Consider the following 6756-nt stretch of genomic DNA (forward strand, 5'->3'; position numbering starts at 1 on the left):
CTGTCCAAATTCTCATTGACTTGCTGAGACCAGGGGCTGCTCTGAGCTCTGCATGCATTCTCCAGTAGAGAAATAGTGTTTATTGGTGCCCTTAGGCTGGATTCCCACAGGATGGAAATCCCATGGCTTGGCTGCACTGAAGAGCTGCGAGATTTCCATAAGAAAGCCACAGCTTCAAAACCTGCAGCATGTCGCTGTAGGTTTGAGTGGTTCAGCCACTGGCATTCCCTATAGTGAGTAGTGCAGCTGCAAAGGGAAAAGGGGCAATCCCAGGCAGATGCCATTGACCATAATGGGGTTGGTCTGCTTCCTGCCCAGCTGGCTTTGACAGAAGAATAAGTGCTGCATGCAGTTTCCTTCTGGTATTTTCAGCCGATCTGTGCTGGAGCCTCTGACCGGAGGTCCCCAACACAGGTGAAGCCACCCTCAGCCCAAAATGCAGTATATTTATAACACAAGCCTCAGTTTTATGTAAGTTTTCAGAAACCACTTCTGTCCACTACTCTTTAACCATCATCGGCTTATGTCAGATCTCAGCTCCATTTTCCCAGTGACTTTGCCCAGCTGCTGCAGAACAAACATTAGACATGGGTTACAGGAGTACTCCGGACTGAGGTCACAAGTCAGACTGATAACCACAGGGTCTCAGATGTCCTACCAACAGACCATCACATACAGCCAGGGTAAATCAGCATTAAGAGAACCTGTCATGGTGTAGAGCCAGCAGGAATAGCAACATAATCTCTTCAGCGGTGGCCCAGCAGCCTTTACAGCATGACAGATCCTCTTAAAGGCCATTAAAACAATTTCTTTAAGCTACTGATGACCCATCACTGGTGGGGATTGCTGAGGGTCCACTAGAGATTCCTGCTGATCAGCTGCTTGACACTGTGGAAAGCATCCTGGCAGACAGCTCTGTCCCCACTGCAGTGGCCAGGTTTGGTATTACAGGCAGGGTTCCCACTGAAGTTAATAGGAACTTTGCCTGTAAGAGTCCTACGGATTGGACGTTACCCTTTAACACTTCATAAAAGTTATGGGGTCTTCAGACATTTAATACTTGCCATTGATGGACAGGTCATCAGTAAATGATTAGTGGGGACCTGCAACTCAGATACCCGATGCCACTGTAGTTATGTCAGCCGAGGAGGCAGAAAATACTGACCATAGCTCATTGAATTCAACAGAAGCAACACTGCAAAACCAACCCAGGATGTTGCGCTGTGGTACAGACTTTCTGCGACAACCATGGCGACAGTGGCACCACGAATCAGTGTGAACCCCAGCAACAAGTCCCCAATTTATTGATTGCCTGCAAGTCATCAATGGAGGGGAAAAAAAAAAGTTCTGGAATACTTCTATAAATCAATGTTCAGCTTATGACTGAACATAGTTGTAAGTGTAGTCTTACCTGGTGCACCATCAGGATGTTCTGACCTGCAAGAAGACTTAATAGATTAGTGACAGGTTATTGGGGCACACTAAATCTTATATTATTCTGTTAGGTCCTCAGAAAGAAGTGGAACGGTTAAAGATATAATCATCCTTAATCATATGGCAGAATCATTTTCATCACTGTAACCAAGACTAGTCTGACTGGTAGTACTACTAATGAACTCACCTGGTGCCGCCATGCTGTACATTCAGGACCTGGAATTAGAGATGGGGGTCAGTGTGTAAGATGAGTGTAACAATTGGTACTAGCGAGTTTCAGGGGTCATGTCAGTAGTGAGGTTCGTCCACAAGAAGTTTCAGGTCAGACATTTGCAGCATCATAAATAACCCCAAGATGAAGTGCGATGGGCCAAAAGTTAGTGGTTGCAGTCATTGGGGGCTATAGTTTTCATAGTGGCATATATAAAGGCACTATAGACTGGTCTTCAGTGTTAACAGACTAATTGCTACTGGAAGGCCACCATGCATGAAAGCTACATAATCCTGGAATTAGATAAGCCTGTGGCTTCCAAACTTGCCGAATGGATCAGAAAACAGAACTATATGCCAAGTGCCATCAGGGCAGGCTGATGGGAAGTTAAACATATGGCTGTTACCTACCTTGGCTCTGGACCAATACACTTTATCCTCGTGTCTTCCCAGCCACTGGCCCTAAAATTAGACAGAATATATGTTACATTATGCAGTATTTAGAGACCACATCCTACGACAGGAAGAGTTCAGACACCATGTTCAGCAGTCTGCATCAGTGGGTTAAGCTATCCTCACAGGTAGTTGGAGACCTGATTCATAAAGTCATCATTTACAGACTGCTGCAACTTGGCTGGCACTGGGCAACTGCCAGCACCAACTGTATGTAATGGTTGCTGCCAGTCTAAAGCCAAACAGGCATCCCATCTTTCTGTATAAGTGCAAAGCCATTGTGCAAGTGTTTACTTTTCCCAGCATAGAAGTTATTGCCATTGGCTCACTTCTGGCATCCCCCACTTTGAATGAAGCGCTGAGCGAGAAGTCAGCAATACTCAGTGATTTGCACAAACTAGCGGTGACTACCCGCTCATGTAGATCATTTAGCCAACAGTTTTACTCACCAGGCTGTTTAAGTCTGGTGATCGCAGTGACCCAAGATACATGATTGAGATCTGTAAAACAAAATAAAAAGGTTTTTAGCAAGGAAGGCCATAATAAAGATGCCACGTTACAGAGTGGACCAGGGTCAGTATAAAGAGGATTTACAGGACTTTGATAGGGTACGCCATTCAATATCAGACTGGTGACACAACTCCCAGCACCCTCACCGAATGGGACCAAGCAACAATACCAGGAGCCACCACTAGTGGAGTAATAGAGCTGTGCCCACTCAAAGATGGAAGGAACTTCGTACTAAGTCCTAGTGCTCCGACATGGATGGATCAAGTCTTCATTTTTTCATAATAAAACAGTTTTATAGGTGTGAAAGCTTTAACTTTACCAACATGTTGCAGACAGCCTTTATCAACCCATCTCCTAATGCAAGCCTAAGTGTGGCAGTGAAAGGTGCAAAGTCTGCAAGTTAATGTATAAAACTGATTAAGTTAGGCTGTCACTGGGAGACTCTGGAATATTAACCCTTTCATTACCTGATTGGGACCATGGGGAAAAAAGGGTACAGGACTGGAAAGCTCTATTGTTAGAGAGGAATCATGGATTCTCAAGTTAAATGGTTTAAACCATCCTACTAAATTATATAAAGCTGAAGAGGCCCTTTGAATGCTTCACACTTGCATTGTGTGATAGCCATGACTAACATGTTGGAAGAAGTGGAAACTTAAGTTCATAAAACTTATGAAAAATATAGAAAGGATTCCATCCATCCATGTCGGAGAGTCCGGACTACTTCTACAAGTTTACTTTTGCTGACAGACCGCTTTCCTCTTGCATTGATGGATGCATACAGTATAGTTTCATGCAGAAGTAAAGGGACGCTGCGCTTGCAACCACTTCAGTAAAGCTGCTGCAAGCAGGGCAACCAGTCTGATATTCATGACCCTTAAGGAATTTAGTTGCCGTAGCAGAGTTTGATGGGAAAAGCCAGCCATCAGGTCAATGGCAGGCACAAGTCAGATAGAGCTAATAACAAACCTCCACGGGAAAGTCAAGTTTGTTAAAGCATCATCATGTGAGATAAAGCAGCCGTTACTAGTATACACATTCTACTGTCAATCTACTTTTCCTTGCAGACAAGCCATGTTCATGGAAGAGCGGCTCTAAGGTTTGCAAGAGCCAAGATGCTGTGATAGGTCATATCTATAGGCAGAATTGCCAAAGTTTTACCCACAGCTATTCAATGGTGAAATACAAGAAAATAAGCAGCAAAGTGCATTGACAGCTATGGAAGATTATGCTTCTGAGAATACTTACTGTAGAAGTCACCCTCCGCTCACAGTCCACGACCTGCAAGAAACACTGCATTACTACAAGTAATTTTGCAGCCAACATATTATGACGCATGCAGCAGACACATCAGATAGGAGCGAAAGATTCATTCACGGAAATTCTGCTGAACTATGTGATCATCATTGTGTCTGAGGAGATTCTCTTGCAAGAAAGCAGAATCCCAGTACAGGTGTAAAAGCTGCCTTAGGGAATTTAAGTTAACTTTTCGCAATCCAAGGAGGCTCTTTCTACCATTATACAATGGCACCATCTGCTGGCTAGAGCCAGTACTGCGGTATGGGACATGCTGGAGGGCCCTCCCCCCAAAACAGGTGACCAGTCATACAGTGAGAATACCCTGCTGGATGTTAGAGCTGTACAGCTTTCAGAGGTCAGACAGTGGATTGGAAAGGGTTAAAAGCAATGTTCTTCTGCAATAGAAGTAGGGAAGGTGTTACATGGTGGACTCGTTATATCTCCCTGTTACACCACATCTACAATGTGCATCTCTATTTCTATGGTTATCCAGGCAACTCCAGATTTAGTGTAGCCATAAGGAGGTTGCATAGTGATGCATCAGTTAGCTGGGATTATTATATGCCTTCTGCTAGATCATGCCAAGTCTAATGTATGAAATGGAAATTGAGAAGTTATAGCTGCTGACCTTTAAGCCTGGGATCCACCATTGTGGTTGTAGCCGCTGCCCTAGAAAGACAAGACAACATGAACAACCAGCCAACACATCGGTACTCCAGCGGCCATTACTGCACTGCATCAGTGTGAAAGCTGTCCCTCATCCTTATTCAGAGAGATTCCCATTGATTTAATCAAATCATCATGTACAGCATTACAAGACGTCGCTATATCACAAGCCACAAACTTACCCACATGGCCGGCACAACTGGACTCCAGACCTAGAACAAGAGACAGGAGGCTTAGAGGAGGAAGGTCTGTTCATTGCAGAAGCTAGTCAACGACTAATGCCTCAGAATAAGTATTGGTGGTATGCTATCTCGTCATCCCGACAGTCAAGAGTAGCAAATGGGAGTCATCAGTGGCATTAGAGAAGCCCAAGGTCACTGCGGACGGGCCATTATAGTAGTGCAAGGTCACGATTGTCACAGCATTACCCAATGGGACGTGCCCAAGTGATGTCCAGTGCTGCAGACTATGTATGGGGTATGTAAGGGGGACGATGGCCGCTATATGTAAGGATTAGTTACTAGAGTGTGGGAAGAAGTGCTGGGGAGAGGCGAGGAGGTGCAGAAGAGTTCGGCCTCCTTTAATGGGACGATTCTTCTTTGAGTGAGCGCACACTGCTAAATAGTTTGCTCTTGTGCAAAGTGTTTAGACGTGTGAAGCAGTGAACAATCCTTATGTGGCCACCGAGCGAGGAGTGATTAGATGTAAAGTGTAGTGATGATCTTTATACAGGCTGAAACAAAGCGAACGAGACGCGCGATGGCTTCACATTTAGTCATAAGGATTAGCGCACACTTGTTCAAACAAGTGATGTGCAAACGGGCCTCAAGTTTTTAATCAATTTTTTTGTATACGTCTAATAGGTTTCTAGGGTCAGGGCCATAAGATTTGTTTATAGTCATGTTTAATAAGCTCCCTTAGGGAAGCTCCGCCCCCTGTGGACACCAACTAAGTAACAAGTTTTAGAAAACTTCTGCCATGTTAATGTTTGATCAGTGGGAGTCTGGGTGCTGGGACATCCCACTGACGCCGAAGCACAGTGTTGGCTTCCTTAGTGGTAATTAGTGAGCCGTGTATGTACTCCGGGCGGATGTGCCACAGCACTCAGCCAGGTGCTTCTGTTCCTATGTCTTAGCGGTTGATTGTGAGGGTCTTAGCATTGAGAGCAAGACCTGACATACCACGAGTCATCAAAAACTCTACATCTTGAACGAGCCAGTCATGTCCCATGAGCGCTGTAATCTCAGTTTATGCATACACCCCTAGACTCAGCAGCCCCTGTCCTATGAGCCCATAAGCCTGCTTTACGGTGCTTATAGGATATAAACAGGAATATGTAGGATTTGCGTCTACACTAGTAACATCAGGACTCCCAACTTACATCAGTGACACGCAGGGCGGCTCCATGTCTTCAGACAGAAATCTGCAAGAATAAAGATACAAGTTAAATCTTAGTCCAGAGCGTACTAGAGCAAGCACCATGCACTACACTGCGGCATCAACCCAAAACTCATGCACTTAAAGGGGTATTCCACTGACTCAGCAAAGTTTCCCCAACATTGCCACTTATTGCTGTTATTCCAAATGTTCACTTAAGGCATCAAACTGAAGTCCAGGACTTTTTTTTATCCAACCTGTTCCACTGCTACTTCCCAGACAGCTTCAGACTTTCACATTGTTATTAAAGATAGCCACCAGGGAGTACAAAAACTACATCTCCCATAATGCTCCATTCCAGTTATAGGCAGAGTGCACATTTAAAAATTGTCACCGAGCATGCCTGACCAGCAATACTGCAGAGCCTACAGGGCGTGACCATGGGAGACCTAACCGCAGGGAGAGACAACTATTGGCAACTTTGTAGAACAGGTAATTAAGTTAGATTGCAAAGTTAAATCATTGCCTTAAGATACAACTTCATGCAGGTTCACCAGAATACCCCTTTAAGTGTCAGGAGATCCAATCCTAGAGCCCGGTCAGATACGTTGGTAATCAGCATTCTCTCTCAGATGTCCCTACCAACATAGTTTTCATCACATTCAGGCAAGTTTCAAAACATAAAGATTGATTTACTGCAAATTCTCCCATCATCAAAGACAACCCTATTAGTGCTCATTAACTAAGATAATGGCAAGGGATGGGTTAAACTGCAAGGCCCATAACATGGGGCAGCCAGCCTGGGGT

General features: G+C 44.7%; 5 non-coding genes across 5 annotated transcripts; all 5 read right to left on the minus strand.

The window, feature by feature from the left end:
- Positions 1-457: 457 nt before the first annotated feature.
- On the minus strand, positions 458-522 carry LOC136622693 (small nucleolar RNA SNORD75). The gene has a single exon (XR_010791884.1). It is a non-coding gene; the product is annotated as a small nucleolar RNA SNORD75 (small nucleolar RNA).
- A 983-nt stretch (positions 523-1505) lies between these two features.
- Positions 1506-1582, minus strand: LOC136622662 (small nucleolar RNA SNORD47). The gene has a single exon (XR_010791855.1). It is a non-coding gene; the product is annotated as a small nucleolar RNA SNORD47 (small nucleolar RNA).
- Positions 1583-3949: 2367 nt separating this feature from the next.
- LOC136622668 (small nucleolar RNA snR60/Z15/Z230/Z193/J17) lies at positions 3950-4022 on the minus strand. Its single transcript, XR_010791861.1, has one exon. It is a non-coding gene; the product is annotated as a small nucleolar RNA snR60/Z15/Z230/Z193/J17 (small nucleolar RNA).
- A 615-nt stretch (positions 4023-4637) lies between these two features.
- Positions 4638-4717, minus strand: LOC136622652 (small nucleolar RNA SNORD79). Its single transcript, XR_010791845.1, has one exon. It is a non-coding gene; the product is annotated as a small nucleolar RNA SNORD79 (small nucleolar RNA).
- Positions 4718-6539: 1822 nt separating this feature from the next.
- LOC136622664 (small nucleolar RNA SNORD74) lies at positions 6540-6620 on the minus strand. The gene has a single exon (XR_010791857.1). It is a non-coding gene; the product is annotated as a small nucleolar RNA SNORD74 (small nucleolar RNA).
- Positions 6621-6756: the final 136 nt, after the last annotated feature.

Source organism: Eleutherodactylus coqui, chromosome 3, assembly GCF_035609145.1.
Source record: "Eleutherodactylus coqui strain aEleCoq1 chromosome 3, aEleCoq1.hap1, whole genome shotgun sequence".
NCBI classification, from domain to species: Eukaryota; Metazoa; Chordata; class Amphibia; order Anura; family Eleutherodactylidae; genus Eleutherodactylus; species Eleutherodactylus coqui.